This window comes from Macrobrachium nipponense, chromosome 40, assembly GCF_015104395.2.
Source record: "Macrobrachium nipponense isolate FS-2020 chromosome 40, ASM1510439v2, whole genome shotgun sequence".
NCBI lineage: Eukaryota > Metazoa > Arthropoda > Malacostraca > Decapoda > Palaemonidae > Macrobrachium > Macrobrachium nipponense.
Genome location: NC_061101.1, coordinates 57,442,101 through 57,459,600, shown reverse-complemented (window position 1 = coordinate 57,459,600; position 17,500 = coordinate 57,442,101).

The following is a 17,500-nucleotide window of genomic DNA, read 5'->3' as shown; positions in this document are numbered from 1 at the left end:
TCCCTGGATGCTAAAAAAGTTAAGTATATCTTAGTTTAACCAGACCACTGAGCTGATCAACAGCTCTCCTAGGGCTGGCCCGAAGGATTAGATATTTTTACGTGGCTAGGAACCAACTGGTCACCTAGCAACGGCACCTGCAGCTTGTTGTGAGATCCGAACAACATTATATCGAGAAATAAATTTCTATCACCAGAAATACATTCCTCTGATTCCACGCTGCCCGCGCCGAGAATCGAACTTTGGACCATCGGGTTGGTAGCCGAGCGTGAAAACTCCCTGGATGTACCAATGGGCGCTCGCTCCCCATCAAGGGGCGAATAGTGAGACTATCTATGGTAGGGCGTTAGTGCTACCCGGCTGACGTCCTGTAGCAGGACTGAAACCGCCAAACTTTAATTATAAACTCTAAAAAAGGAGTTCTGAATGAACAATGAACGGTGTTCTCGATGTCTGTATTTAAATGTTATTTTGTGACTTTTTCTCCACTTGCGTCGCTTTTATTCTTTTGGTCGCGTATATGTGTACAACGGAAATTGGAGGGAAGTTAGCCCATTTTTATATTATACGATACTAACTTGTATCCGAGTTTCTGATTTCCCCTAATGTCCCTTATGTTAGTGTTTGCAAGCGTATATATATATATATATATATATATATATATATATTATATATATATATATATATATATATATATATATATATATATATATATATATATATATATATATATATATATATATATATATAATATATATATATGTGTGTGTATACAATCATGTACGTGTGTACAAGGGTGTGTGTGGTTTTCCACAACTACACGAGCATATATGAGTAGTACACACTGATACACGCCTTATGGACGCTATATGAATGCCACGAGTATTATGAAAACTGGGGCAATTGTCCTTCAAAACAGGGGAAAACCGAATGAAGAGAGGATGATGTTAGGGAATGAAAACAATGCCGATGAAGGGGCAGAGGAGAGAGAGAGGAGAGAGAGAGAGAGAGAGAGAGAGAGAGAGAGAGAGAGAATATGAAATACAGCGGCGGGAATGTGATTTCTCCTTAGGAAAGTTTAATTATTTAATTATTTGTAATATGCCATTAATTAATGCTATTTTCCATTAAAACGAACCGCTCCACTTCATAAAATATATGTTCTTTTAGGTTTAATTGGGTTTAAAGTAATGTAGGTACTATAGATCAGAAGTTTTTGTAAAACTCGGTTCATATACCACAACCACACTGCATATGGATTAAAATCACAATTGTTTAAAGCAAAGAAATTGCCACTGTTCTCTGAGAGAGAGAGAGAGAGAGAGAGAGAGAGAGAGAGAGAGAGAGAGAGAGAGAGAGAGAGAGAGAGAGATTCTTATCATGGCAACATTTGCACCTGTCCCGATAAAATGTGTCCATTAGGCTCAAGACCGGTAAATTCTCCCATTATGATTTTCTTTTGTATTTTCGGTGACTAAAATCGACTAACATTTTTCCCACAAGGCTTCTCCAGAACTTGAAACGTTGTTAGCAAAGTTTGCTCACAATCATTTCGTAAACAAAGTTGAAGTCTAGCAGTTCCCTCCAAGACTCCCTCTCGCAAGAGCGCTTGCAGCCGCAAGTGTGTTCAATTTAGATCATAATACACTCGGTGGAGTGTATTATGATACAAAGCAGGCAAGAAAGCTTTCAGAACAAACAGCACTGAATGATAACTCCCACTGCATTATGATGAAATGCAATTGCAATTTATTTGACAATAAAATAACTGGTGCTAATATGTCGTGTTATCTATACTCTGTTTTTTTTCCATCTGTCCATCCGCCTGTGGTGTTTTAGTATGGTAACACTGCGTCCCGGGCTTTGGATAGTTACGTTCAACAATTATAATAATATCCTATTTCGAATATTAACGGTGTAATTCGCATATAGTAAATTATTAAAACACTTTTCAGTTGCAAATGTACACCCCGATATCCTTTTATTTACCTGAAACTTACACATAGCGTAACTATCTTAAGCCCGGGACGCAGTGTTACCATACATAACACCACAGGCGGGTGGACAGATGGAAAAAAACAGAGTATATGCGGGAGCTCCTTGGGACGCCGTGTTTAGTACTATAGTAGATTAAAATCAACCTTGCATTTGATGTCTAGGCTCGTCGCTTACGACGCTCCTGATTGGCTGTCTCGAGAGAGTTCACATAGGCAGGATGTATGTTCCTCCTCTCCTGAGGGATACTTTTGACAGAGGTATCCTTCAGGAGAGGTGGAACATACACCCTGCCTATGTGAAGTCTCTCAAGAGACTGAGAGTTTCCAGCCCTGTGATTGGCTTATCTACAGCCAATCAGGAGCGTCGTAAGGGATGGGCCTAGACACCAGATGCACGGTTGATCGGTTGATGCGAATCTACTATAGACCTTCAGGGTTCAAATTAGTATTATATACACCCAATTCTATATTGTTTGGTCGACAGGTATAGAAGGTATTTGACCGAGAGGTTCCTTAGAGTAATGCCAGAGTAAGACTGGAAACCTTTTATTATTATATTATTATTATTATTATTATTATTATTATTATTATTATTATTATTATTATTATTATATAAGTGGAAAGCTTATGATTAACTATGTAAGAAAGTAAAATGTCTCCGTAAACACGAAAAAACTTCTCCATAGAAGGAAGAATAATTTACATATAGCACTCGGAATGTGACAGTTCTAGGTTATAGTGTGTGTGTGTGTGTGTGTGTGTGTGTGTGTGTGTGCGTGCGTGTGTGTGTGTGTGTGTGTGTGTGTGAGTGTGAAACTAGAAAGATACTTTTTACGGAGACAGCAAGAAGGAGATGAGAGAGAGGGAGGAAGAGAGGAGAGAGGGAGAAGAAGCGAGAGAGAGAGAGAGAGAGAGAGGAGGTGGGCGGAGGATGAAGCCGGATCTATAGGCCTAAAGGCAGAGGGCATCAAAGCATTATAGCAAAGCCTTGCCCTAATATCAAAACGGACTCCGGAAAAGTCAGTTTCCTGAGAAGGAAGCAGAGCGCTTTCTGGATCCCATCCTTCTGACTCTGATCTTTTTACTCGGGAGGCGCTCAACAACGCGAAGAAGGACAAGTTAAAAGCCTCCTGAAGGTGGCGGAACGGCGGCAGCTGGATTTACTCCCTTCGTGAAAAGGAGAGAGAGAGAGAGAGAGAGAGAGAGATGCAATGCGACTAATAAGAGCAGAAATCCTCCATCACAACGCTGATATATAAATCATAAACAGATATAAGGATGCTACTTTGCCTAGTTATCTATGCATCACCTACTCCGAGGAGCTAGTACTAAACACCGTATGGTCAATGTAAAGTAAACGGCCGCCACGAAGGTATCGTTTATCAATATAATTAGTGGACCAAAGATATAAATTGGCGTATATAATACTTTGAGCCCCATGTGCCTGCATATATATATATATATATATATATATATATATATATATATATATATATATATATATATATATATATATATATATATATATATATATATAGTACGAAACCCGGCGCCCTATGGAGCTTCCCCCATGGTTTCCAGGATCCCGAAAGAATTATCCAAGAACCCTTATTGTTCGCCTTAGTTCATCGTCTTCGAGCCCATCAAATCAGCGTTGAAAATATTCGTTGCAAATGTAATGAGAGACTGTTCTCAGCACAGTAGCAAGATTAGTGAACGGTTGCCATGAATAGACTGTAATTCGTCTCATTCAGACCTGGAAAGAAAAGTTGGGAATTGAGTGTCAGAATAAATAAACATATTTAAGTAGGAAATGGCAGTATGAATAAAGCTCTTTTTGCACTCACGAAGAAATCACTAAGAACTCACTCGTCTTAGTTCAATAACAAGTTGCTATACACAGTGTCTTTGGAAATCTCGAATAACCTTTGTTAATCAAGTAATTAGTGAGATGATGTTAATGTAAGACCAGGTCTATATACCTCTACAAATTCTTGAGTGGAAAGATCCGCTACGACTTGTATCTCAGGTTCAAAGTTGAATTTCTGAAGGACACCGCAGGTTGTAAAAGTATTGTGACACACCTAATGAAAACGTGAACTATGAGCAAGGCGTGTCCGACCTCCAGCTTACTCGGGACGCGTGCAAGATCTTCCCTCCATGCATTAAGTTTTAAGCATTATATTCCTAAATTAACGTAAGTTAAAACGTGCTAAAATCTACGGTCAAATAAAGCCTTGTTTCACCAACGAAAATTAAAATAAATGCGCTTTATTTTATTAAAAATAATGGTTCTGTACTGTTTAACATGCACCTTATTTGTTTTCTACATTTCCATTCTAATAAATAAATCATAATTATCCTATCCTAAAATTCCTGTATCTTCAAACTTAACGCGAAACACCTTTTTCCGACCATTTTAGGTTCTTCCACAGACCTTTCCTACTCCCCAACAAGGACAACAACAACAACAAAGTAAATTGTAGACTTACTCCCCGAGTAAGCGAAAACCAGAATTCAGACTTTATTCTGACTAAAATATCCCGGCTTCTATATAGTATGTAGCCCCGAGTGTAGTGATGATGAAACTGGTTTATATGGGAATACAAGTAAGAAACTGATACACTCAAGATATTCATGGTAGATCGATGAACTGGTCAGTGGCCAAAATATGCACATGACGAAAGTCGACAAGCCTCATGAATCAGTAAATTTGAATAAAGGAGATTATAAGGGGAAATGAAACACCTTTCCAGTAGCGAAAGAGAACACTTGAGCTAAATAAAGATCCCATAAGCAGCGTTAAGAGTATTTCCAATAAAAGAAAAATTAAATATCTACTTTAGGGAAACGAACACCTGACTTTTGTGTGCCCTACTCCAAAACTTACATTCTCTCTAGACCAATTATTAATTGATTAATTAAATGCCTTCTTGATATGCTTAACTCACTGGTTACTAAAGACATTAAATAATTTATCAGTTGATAGTGAGCCCAACCTTGTGAGTTTTGTTGTGGTATCACCATAGAGAGCAGATATCTGGATATGCCATTTTCATATAACACTTTAGCAGAACTGATAGAAATATGTCTAGACGTGAAACTGAATTTAAAGGAAAATTCTACTCTCAAAGTATATTGTCTTCAATTTAGGCAATTTGTTTATGGAATTTTGTGAAGGCTGGATATTGAACAAAATCGCTTTGCATAATGTTATACTGCAAAACTTGTTGGCGACATATTTATTTGCCCAGGGAATAAAAATATCAATACTTTCTTTGGCGAACAGATGAATTGGTCCAGTCAATGATTATTCTCAGCTGAAAATGAAAATGAAGTCAGACCACCCATTTTAGAATGTCTAATACAAGGAAATTGTTAGTTATATACTGTATACATAAAACCTACAGACATCTCGGCTTGAGTATATTTTTATTCTGGCCAAAGTATACCTGCTTCTAAGTATGTAGCCCCAAATATATTGAAGATGAAATAGGTATATTTAGGAATATAGGCAAGATATTGATATGCCCTCATTCTGTACTAGACAAGAATGAAAACAATCTAAAAAGCAAAGAGAAATAGAAAATAAATTTAGAGAAACTTACAATAAAAATAATCTTGTAATACCCTATAGTAATAATTTCAAAGATTTTCCTCATCTGAAGAACTCTGGAGTTGATGTAGCATAACAAGGCGTAATCAGACTTCCAGCTTACTCGGGGCACGATCAAATAGAGCGTTATTTCACAAATGAAAATTAAATAAATAGGCTATACTTTATTAGAAATATGTTTTCTGCCCTGTTAAACATGCACATTATTTTTTACATTTTCATTCTAATAAATAAATCATAAATATCCTATCCAAAAATTTCTGTATCTTGAATTCAAAGCAAAACACCTTTTTCAGATCTTTTTAGGCTCTTCCATAGACCTTTCCTAACCCCTAACAAGAACAACAACAGTAAGAACAACAACAGCAACAACAAGAAAAACAACGACAACAAAGTATCCCCGAGTTAGCGAAAATAATAGCAGATACACTACTCATTTACAACCACCGAACATAACGTTATAACAAGAGAGCAGAAATCGGAACTGGGCGCTTAAGTGGACTTCACGTTACAGAGACAGGAATAATGGTCATCTTTATCGAAAGATTACTAGTTCCATGAAAAGGTTATGGATACGTGCACATTTGCTAACAACCATGAGTCACCAAAGGCGATAAATCATCGCTAAGTCCGAGAGGAGAGAGAGAGAGAGAGAGAGAGAGAGAGAAATATAATCGAAGTGAGAGGGAGAGGTTAGCTGACTCACTCTATTTAAGGAGAGAGAGGAGAGAGAGAGAGAGAGAGAGAGAGAGAGAAATATAATCGAAGTGAGAGGGAGAGGTTAGCTGACAACTCTATTTAAGAGAGAGAGAGAGAGAGAGAGAGAGAGAGAGAGAGAGAGAGAGGGGAGGTTAGCTGAAAACTGTGTATTTGTGTATGTGTGAGAGAGGAGAGAGTGAAGGAGAAGCACAAGAAATAAAATCTAAGTAAGAGAAAGAGAGGTTAGCTGCTAACTCTGTGTTTGCGTGTTAGAAAGAGAGAGAGAGAGAGAGAGTTAGAGAGAGAGAGAGAGAGAGAGAGAGAGAGAGAGAGAAGAGTGAAACGCAAAAAATAGAAGAGAGAGGGATTATATGAAAACTGTATGTGTCTTAGAGAGAGAGAGAGAGAGAGAGAGAGAGAGAGAGAGAGAGGCAGAAAAATCGAAGAGACAGGGATTATCTGAAAACTGTGTATGTGTGTGTGTGTGTGTGAGAGAGAGAGAGAGAGAGAGAGGCAGAAAAATCTGCGGGGAAGATGTAAAGTCCAGCGAAGCGGATGATCGCTCGGGTCCTTTCTACGCCACCCACCCTAAAATTCGATTACGCTCCTACATTAAAACATTAAAAGACAAGACATAAAAGCACCTACTTATGGCGGCGGTCCCTTTTATCAGAGAGAGAGAGAGAGAGAGAGAGAGAGAGACGGATGCGCGCTATTTCGAACTTTCGGAATTAAATTTCTGGTGGATATTCCCGATATCATTTCTTTTTTCGCTCCCGGGATGAAATCGGGAATGAAAAGTTTCAAATCCGAACAGAAGAAAATCTCTCCCTCGCATTTAGTGATCAGCTGCCTTTTTATTATTATTATTATTATTATTATTATTATTATTATTATTATTATTATTACTCGGAGGCCGACGGAACGGATAGGTCAGACTTTAGACGCAATAGTTCCTCAGTGTACGAGTGGGTTGCGTACTCTCCCATCAATCTGGTAGCCCGAGTTCGCTTCCCGCTGCTCCCAGTGAGGAAACATGGGCATTTATTTCTGGCGATTAGTAATTCATTTCTCGATATAATATATTTCGGATCCAACAATAAGCTGTCGGTCCCGTCGCAACGTAACCAGTTTGGTCCTAGCCACGTAAAATGATTGAATCCTTCGGGCTACCCCAAGGAGAGCTGTTTATCAGCTCAGTGGTCTGGTTAAACTTAGATATACTTAAATGCAACTCCGCCCCTGTACAAGAGGTGGGTTGTTTTTTTTTTTTTTGCGGGGCGGGTGTTGGCCGTGCAAGAAAGGGGGAGAGTAATCCGAAGACAGCTGACGTAGGTATTTACGTCTATATAGAGTAAAGCCTCCATAATCTGAATGAGTTATTAGGAAAATGGTTACTGGATTTTCTAGCTGTTGGATCACTTGCACTTTTTGTTACTGAAATACAAGTGCCATCATCGAAAATGTCATGTAAAAACCGATGGGCTATCGTCTTTAAAGCGTATTATAAATATACAAGAACCACTGACCTTAAACAACATAAACATGCATTGGCAGTAGCTGCTTATTATTATTATTTTTTTATTTATTTATTTATTTTTTTTTTTTGGTCTATCACAGTCCTCCAATTCGACTGGGTGGTATTTATAGATGCAACCCTGGTGTTCCGGGTTGCATCCTGCCTCCCTAGGAGTCCATCACTTTTCTTACTATGTGCGCCGTTTCTAGGATCACACTCTTCTGCATGAGTCCTGGAGCTACTTCAGCCTCTGGTTTTTCTAGATTCCTTTTCGGGGATCTTGGGATCGTGCCTGGTGTTACTATGATTATGGGTACAATTTCCACTGGCATATCCCATAACCTTCTTATTTCTATTTTCAGGTCTTGATACTTATCCATTTTTTCCCTTCCTTTCTCTTCAACTCTGGTGTCCCATGGTATTGCGACATCAATCATTATTATTATTATTATTCAAGTAGACGAAGCCTATCCACACGGAACAGCCACACCAAAGGGGCCACTGACATGAAATTCAGGCTTCCAAACAATGTTGGTTTCTACCTCCCACCACGAAAACTCCTTAACACTACAGCAGTCACTGATCACGACACAATCAGTGATTTTTTCCTCACCCTAGGGTAGACGCGAACCCGCGACATCTGAGTGGCATGACACGACACTAACCACGATACCAGCGCACCAGCCTACAGGCTTATATAACATAAGTAAGTTATCTAATAATAATAATTGCATGTTTAGTTTTCTGTCAAAGAAAAATACTGAGATGGCTTTGTCTGTCCGTCCATACAGGTCAATAATGACTGACCTGCAAATTCAATGAAACAATGTTGCAGGACATCGAGGAATGTTATGGTCTGCAATAACCTATAGAGTATACTACAGTGGTTCCCAAACTGGGGGAAATTTTCCCCTAGGAGGGAATTTGAAGCTACCAGGGGGGAAATAATTACACTACCTACTAACTAAAAAATCTCACTAATTTAATTCTAAGGTAGAAGAGCAAACAAAAGTCCTTTTATTTGTTACTAACAGCTCTCTATGGCTATGGGGTTGGTTGTTACTAACCGCTCTCTATGGCTATGCAGTTGGTTGGTAAACCGCTCTCTATGGCTATGCGGTTAGTTGTTAATAACCGCTCTTTATCCACTTTACTTTGTAACTATATGTTTATCAGTATATTTATACATTTGAAAAATAAATTAGTAAAAAGTCACAGTGTGTTTTAACTACTCTTTCCCTCATACACATGAAGGGGGTAATCTGGATGGTTGAACTGGGCAAAGGGGGAAATGACAGAAAACAGTTTGGGATCCACTGACCTATAGAGTATAGGGTTGGTCCTTGATGCCATTGTGAGTGAGAGGTATCACTTATATAAGTGTTATGACAAATGGCTCTCAAGTTACATTAGTATTCCCTCTGAGAGTCAAATCACTTTTTGCAGACAGGATGGCCGCTAGAAACTCATTTCTGATACCATATGCAAGGATACGAGTCTTCATGCTTTTATGAAACTACTTCCAGTGTTTGACACAACAAGAACTCACTTGCATTCGTGGGTATCTTGTAAAATACCCTTCGTGGTTAACAAGCTGACAGTGAGTACGCCCCGTAGGGAAGTAGTGCCGTCAGTGGACCTCCTGCGGTGCACTGTAGGCAATACTTAAGGTTCTTTGCAGCGTGCCATCGGCCCCTACCGTCTCCTAACACTTGATTCAGTGCAACTGCTTTTATGAGGTTCTCCTCCTCTTACACCATTCAAGCCTTTTACTGTCAATTTCCATTTTAGTGCTAAATGACCTCATAGGTCCCAGTGCTTGGCGTTTGTCCTAAATTCTATATTCGACACTGAGTAAGAATTCCGCCTTACCGGCATTCGGTGCTAAGGTTGAGAGTTTGCACATATCTTCATGAATTCTAACTTTGACATATTCAAATTAATCTCTCTCTCTCTCGTCTCTCGGGTCTCTCTCCTCTCTCTCATCTGCTTCTCTCTCTTCTCTCTCGTCTCTCTCTCTCTCATCTCTCTCCTCTTCCTCTCTTCCTCTCTATCTCCTTTTAAATTCCATTGGCGTAAGTCACAATCACAGGCTAACAGAAAAGAAGAACTGTTACAAAACACATTACTCTCCACAACCCAGTTTCTGCAAAGGAATCTTGAACAGTTGTTGTTCTTCCAGTCCAATCCCGTCCCCTCCCAACACACTTTTTTTTGGTGGCCATTTTTCTTCTCATTTTCTAAGTTTTAGGGGAAGAGGGGGTTGTTTTCCCCCCGCCTCTTCTGCTCCCTCGGGGATCCTGTACTCCAAGGGATGATAACATGCCAGAGCCTTAGATTCCACAAGAGCAGCGAGAGAGTGGCCCTGAAGGAGGCTCGGCTCTCCACGCCAAATGGTCTCTGGAGTGGGGAACCTTTCAAGACTGCAAGGGCAACCCCGGAAAAAGAGGCTCTTTCTCAAAGGCCACCTGAAAGACCAACAGGCAACCCCCCCCCTCCCCCTCCCACCACCACCTCCCCCGCGAAGAGGAATGGAAAAACAAGACTTCAACGACGAAACAATGGCAGGCAGTAAGCAAACAGAATAGCATCGCAAGTGTGCGTTTGTTAGTCAAAATGCGCACGTCCGTGACCTGAGGTGTTCAAACGCATCAATTTTAGTGTGTGTGTGTGTATATATATATATATATATATATATATATATATATATATATATATATATATATATATATATATATATATATATATATATTAATATCCATAATCTAGAAACCAACATCGCACACTTATCCTATAGGCTGAATGAATCAAGGAGCCCCCCATCCGCCCTCCCAAAAAGTGCCGGAGCTCCGCGCTCAGAGCGATTCTTATGCGACAAAAAACCACAGACACAAATCCTTTGACAGATAGGAATCTCGCATACATCAGTACAGACGGCTAGGTCCTACAAAAGAAACATTTCAAGCATGAATAGTTCCTCCCAAGGACTCGAAATTCAATTTCGCGTCTCGATCTAACAAATATCCGTCCATGTTTCCCTCGTTCCCTGAGGAGGGGGAAGGGAAGGGGAAATCTTCTGGAAGAAGAATTCCGCCAGAACCACAAGGTCATTCGGGTGCCTGTTAATCTGAGTCATATATTTAAATGATATTCCTGTAGGCATTTCACTGCTGACGATCGTCGGCTCGCTCTTTTCCATTGTTACTTCCCGGGCTTCTGCCACTGAATACTGACTGGAATCCTTCGTATTCTCCTCACAAGTAACAAGGGTCATTATACTCAGTTGTAATTTTTGAAGCGTTTTTATACAAAATTTGTATAAAAAAACGCTCCAAGATAAGAATAGAGGTATTCAATATCCCTCTTCTTTTTTTTCTCGGCCATTTTCTCGCAGGAAACATTAGCAACTTTTAGAACCCCATAAACATAAACAAAGAATTCTTCGACAGCACTTCAGCCTAACTGTAGTAACGGAATACAATACTTTTATAGCAGTCAGTTACGTATCTTACAGGTGGGTGAGGTGTACATTTTAAGAATATGAACAGTTACGATTCAACAAAACCAGACGTCATTCTTGTTGATAATATAAATAATAGTCTTCAAGAAATGACGGACTAGGGAGAAAACCCTTTAGATAATCGCGTAAGAAAAATAATAGGTTGGGTTTGCTATTTTCCAGACCATTTGAGCCTCAGGATTTTCAACGCTTCAGGACTTGGAATATATTTTTTTACTTGAATATAAATTGCTTCCCGTCATTTCCATCTGTAAGTTGAACTTACGAATTGTAATTCAAGAGATGTGAACAAAACCGTTCTTTTCATTATAAGCCACTCATCCTGCATTTATGCAAGTGACGGATCAGGCTTTGCCCGGCCCCAAATTCCCGAGATGTATACTAGTATTGCACCATCCAGGATTTCTTGCCATGCCCCTAGGTTAGGTTAGGAGAGGTTGGGTTAGGTTCAAAGAAATTACATTTCCTCGGAAATTTGGGTGTGGGAAACATACTGAGATTATTTTCAAGAAGATTCTGTGGTTAGTTTTTAAGATATGGTGTCCAGCTTTATTCAGGGAAGGTCTCGATACTCAGTTACAGTTCGGGAATATGCTACCTAGACGCAAATTCCCGAGATGTATTGGTACTAGTATTGCACTATCCCAGGATGTTTTCCCATGCCCCTAGGTTAGGTTAGGTTAGGTTATGTTCAGAGCAGCTTTATCATGATTATTTGGGTGTGGGAAACATAATAAGACTATCTTCAAGAAGATTCTGTGGTTAGTTTTATACATATGACGTCCAGCTTTTTTCAAGAAAGGTCCCAGTACTCGGTTGCAGTTCCGGAATATGTGGGTGACCTGAAAGGGCAAATAAGAGAACGTAATCCCGCAAAACACGATCCTTTGTGATCGTCTTACGATACATCGAACGAAACTCGTTCGATCATCCAAGAAGTTACATTTTCTATTTTCTATTCATTTTTCCGACTGGAACCAATTAAGGTCTATCGTTAGAGCAGGAAAGAAAAAAAAGCTTCAAGCGTCTTCGAGGGTTTTTTTCCACGCTACTTTGCCATTACGGCCTAAAAGGGCACTTGGTACTATTATGATATTGACGTATCGCGTGAGAACCACCTCGCTCTCAGATGTGTTGGGGCACGAGCTTCAACTCTTCTGGGAGATTATTCGTGGGGATAATAGATAGATTGCTTTGCTGGCGTATTTTTTTGCTGCCCTTCTTTTATTTATTTATTATTATTTTTTTTTTGGTTAAATACTTTTGCTCTCTCTCTCTCTCTCTCTCTCATACGCACACACACACACACACACACACACACACACACATATATATATATATATATATATATTATATATATATATATATATATATATATTACCATAAGTCGTCAGTTAGTCTCTATCTCAGTGACTTGTTATTTCACCAAGGAAAATTAATATCACTACGCTATATTTTATTCAGGAATAATTGCCCAGTACTGTATAACTTGCACATTAATTAATTTTTACATTTCCATCCTAATAAATCAATCATAAATATCCTATCCTTAAATTCTCGTATCTTTAACTCAACGCGAAACTCCTCTTTCAAACCTTTTTAGGCTTCCTACCCATCCCAGACAAGAACCACAAAAGCAAGAACAACAGGAAACTAGTTTGTAGGCTTACTCCGCGAGTAGGCGAAAATCATGGTCTGAGTTGAAATACGATCCAAAATTTGCAAAACCAAGACTCTGTCTCGTGATGGAGGTTCCCAGAAAGAGGCGAAGGCAGTCCGCATGCACGCTCCACTGCCTTCGCATTACATGCCTCACTTCCTTGATTGCATTATGATTTATTTCAAGATCTTCCCGCACGCTCGTAAAAATCAGCGAATTCCTTTCTTTTTATGGCGGGTAACTCGCTCCTATACTCATTCGCTCCCACAGGCAGCGTGACGTCACCACAAGCGCCTCTGTTGAACGTTTTGCTATTTTATTCCTCGTTATTCCAAGTCAAGATTAATTTTTTTTCTGAAAGTATTCTAGAGAATTTTTTTCGTATTTTTCATTTTGCATGAACTGTTCATGATTCAATAATCTCGTAGAACAAGAATCAAGAATGAACGAGTCAAAAATACGCCAGGGTTTCTTCGGCGCAATCGAGTTTTCTGTACAGCCGCTACGGCGAATAATCTAGGCTATCGAAAACAGACATATCCTTTGGTTGTCTCTGTATAATGCTGCATGAGCCGAGGCCCATGAAGCTTTGAGCACGGCTCAGCGGTGACCTGGCCTGTAACGTTGCCAGAAGCACGATTCTGACTTACTTTAACCTTAAATATAATAGAAACTACAGAGGCTAGAGGGCTGCAATTTAGTATGTTTGATGATTGGAGGGTGGATGATCAACATAGCAATTAGCAGACCTGTAGCCTCAGTAGTTTTTAAGATCTGAGGGCGGACAGGAAAGTGCAGACAGAAAAAAAGTGCTGAAAGACAGACAAAGCCATCTCAATAGCTTTCTTTTAAGAAAATTAAAACGAGCCCTTGTTAATATTACAGAATACTCCGTATACAGTACTATATAACTTTCTGAATTGAATAAACCAATTGAATTTAGGATGAAATGCTGGATGAGCAAACTGAAAACACTTAAGGAAAGAAACTTGGCTATGCTCAAAAGCACTGAAGCATTGTTATCATTACAATGATGATTCCTCGGTCGAGAAAATACTTTTTGGTATCATTATCATCAGCATTATAATTGTGATTACGGCTTTTGCCATCATTCCTCTCCCTATATCTCCACGGTAGCCGGTAACAAAATCACAGGAACAAAAAATAACAGAGAAAAGTCATAGTTTCCGCCAGGAAAAAAAGTAACGGGAAAAAGTAGCAGAAAAAGTCACAATTTTGGCTAGGAAAAAAGTAACAGAAAAAAAAAAGTCACAATTTTGGCTAGGAAAAAAAGTAACAAAAAAAAAGTCACAATTTTGGCTAGGAAAAAAGTAACAGAAAAAAAAGTCACAATTTTGGCTAGGAAAAAAGTTACAAAACCAAAAAAAAGTCATAATTTTGCCTAGGAAAAAAAGTCACAGAAAAAAGTCACAATTTTGCCTAAGAAAAAAGTAACAGAAAAAAAGTCACAATTTTGGCTAGGAAAAAAGTCACAGGGAAAAATCACATTAATTTACAACCTTTGGTTTTTATATTTTTACGGCTTGTACTAAACACACCTCTGCAAAGGTGGATACATACTGGATTGAAAACCCTTGGGGTTTTCAATCTCTAGGAAATATTAGGCGCCTCAGTGGCGTGGTTGGTATGGTGTTGGCGTCCCACCTTGGTGTTCGCGAGTTCGATTCTCGGCCATTCCATTGAGGAGTGAGAGATGTGTATTTCTGGTGACAGAAGTTCACTCTCGACGCGGTTCGGAAGTCACGTAAAGCCGTTGGTCCCGTTGTTGAATAACCACTGGTTCCATGCAACGTGAAAACACCATACAAACACTCTAGGAAATATTGGTCTGAAATATTTTCTGACTTTTTACCTTTTTTTCTGTGACTTTTTACCTGCGACATTTATACCTGTAACTTGTTTACCTGAAAGCTCGTCCCCACCAAACTACGGGAGAGTGAACATATCCACAGAACTATTCTTTCTGCAGCTAAAAACACATTACCGACATCAAGGACTTCTCTCACCACCTACAGTAGTGCTTACGCATCCCCCATAACGTGATTACCGTCTCAATATGCCTAACGGGGATCTCCATCACCAAAATAGGCCTACCTCTACTTAAGCTTATTACCTTCTACACTGAGACTTTTTTTTTTTTTTTTTTTTTTTTGTCCTTCTCATGTTGACATATTGTGCTCTGTAGCAGGTGATGGAACGAGAGGATTTTTACCTCGTCCGTACAGAAGTTGCTAAGCAAGAATTTCCATGAAAACTAGTTATAGAATAAAAAAAACAAGGTGTAATCCGACCCCCAGCTTACTTGGGGCAAGTGCTAAAATCTACTGTCAAATGGAGCGTTGTTTCACAAACGACAATTGATATAAATATGCTGTAATTCATTAGAAATAATTGTTCTGTACTATTTAACATGCACATTATTTATCTTTTTAATTTTCATTCTAATAAATCTTTAACATCGCAAAACACCTTTTTCAGACCTTTTTAGGTTTTTCCATAGACCTTTCCTAACCCCCTTCCCCAACAAGAACAACAACAAAAATAGTTTGTAGGCTTACTCACCGAGTAAGCGAAACGCAATTTTGAACCACGAGATTATTTTCATATAGGTTCAGTCAGCTACTTAAATACTCTTCACGATCTCGGAAAATTTCAAACTGTCCTCTTGAAAAAATCTCTCTCTCTCTCTCTCTCTCTCTGTCTCTGTCTCTCTCTCTCTCTTTCTCTCTCTCTCTCTCTCCTACATATGTAATTTTTTAAGAATGTATTCAGATGGGTCATTTAAACTTCACGGAGAGCACACTCCTGTAGATGTCCAGGACATATCATCAGTTTTCCTTGAAATATGATTTATCATAATTTGTGCCTCTGCCACAGTCAAGAGCAGTTGACTGTGGCAGAAGCAAAAATTATGATAAATCAGATTGTAGGAATAACTGATGAAATGTCCTGGACATCTGCAGGAGTGTGGCAGCAGGCAAACAAAACAAGTGTTATGAAAAAGTGGATTGTGACTGCAGTTATTGACGCCTGCATGGAGGTATTTCGTGGCAGTGAAAATGGAAGATTTTACAAGATTTCCTTCCGGAAATAGGTTCTCATTTGATTCAATGCATGCTGATTCAACTTTTTCTTAATAATGTAAATAATGTTATGGCGAAAGACGACACCATTGTTAACAATAAAGGAAAAACTTCGACCTTAGATGTAGTTTATTTATCGAGCACTCTATTTACGATTTTCACCCTCCAGACACAGTTCCTCATTGGACGAGTAGAATACGTACTCGCCTATCAACCTGGCAGCCCGAGTTCTGCCGCCAATGCGGAACAAGAATAATTCATTTCTGGCGACTAGAAATTTATTTCTCGACATAATGTGGTCCTGATCCCACAATAAGCTGTAGGTCCCGTTGTTAAGTAACCAATTGGTTCCTCGCCATGATATAAAGATCTGATCCTTCGGGCCAGCACTAGGAGAGCTGTTAATAGCTCAGTGGTCAGGTTAAACTAAGATGTACTACTTACCTGACCCTACAAATGGTCTGTATATATTCACATCAGAATACTTTTGTCAAAATCAATGCAATGAACTTCCATGTCTCTCAATAAACTAACTGTATCGTACATCAGGATAAACCAGAGTGAAATGTTTTTTGTTTTCAAAGTACGACAACTCTTATACAGTCGGATGATACTTACTTACGGATAACAGAACGAGGAAGATAACAGACATAACATCTATGTCAGAGGTGACCAAACAGTCGATCGCGATCTACAAGTCAATCGCGGCCACGTGTTTGGTCAATCCTCGTTCCCCCACAATTCTATATAAACAAACAATAACACAAGCATTATACATATATCTATATATATATATATTATATTATTATATAATTAATATAATATATATAATATAATTAAATATATATATATAATATATAGTTATGCAATTGTACCCATGTTTTATTGTACTATGGCGCTATTTAAAAAAAAAAAACTCCCACGTAATATTATGTGATTATGTAGTATGGTAGATCGCAAAAGTGTTTAAGTCTTTCGAGTAGATCTCGGAGTCCAAAAGTCTGGCCAACCCTGATCTATGTGAATAAACCCGCCCATCCAGACAGACGCTCGCAGAACACCCGAGGTCGGGTTCTCGGGTCTAGTATATAAGTATCTTTGTATAGGAAACACTGCCGGGAAAATGAATGGCGGCACTCCATCCTCTCCCAAAATTGAAAGTTATATGAAATACGGCGGTGAATAACTCAAAGGGAAAGAATCCCGTCCCTGGAACAAAAGAGGAGACGGAGATGAAGAAGAGGGACTATCAGGTAACAATATCTCTCGGTTATTGGACCGTCAAAAAGAAAGAAAAAAACTCCCCGAACATTGCTTGCGCTTTGGACTGATTGGTTAGTTTTGGTATCAGCAGAGCTGCGTACACGAGCCATCTGCAATGCCGA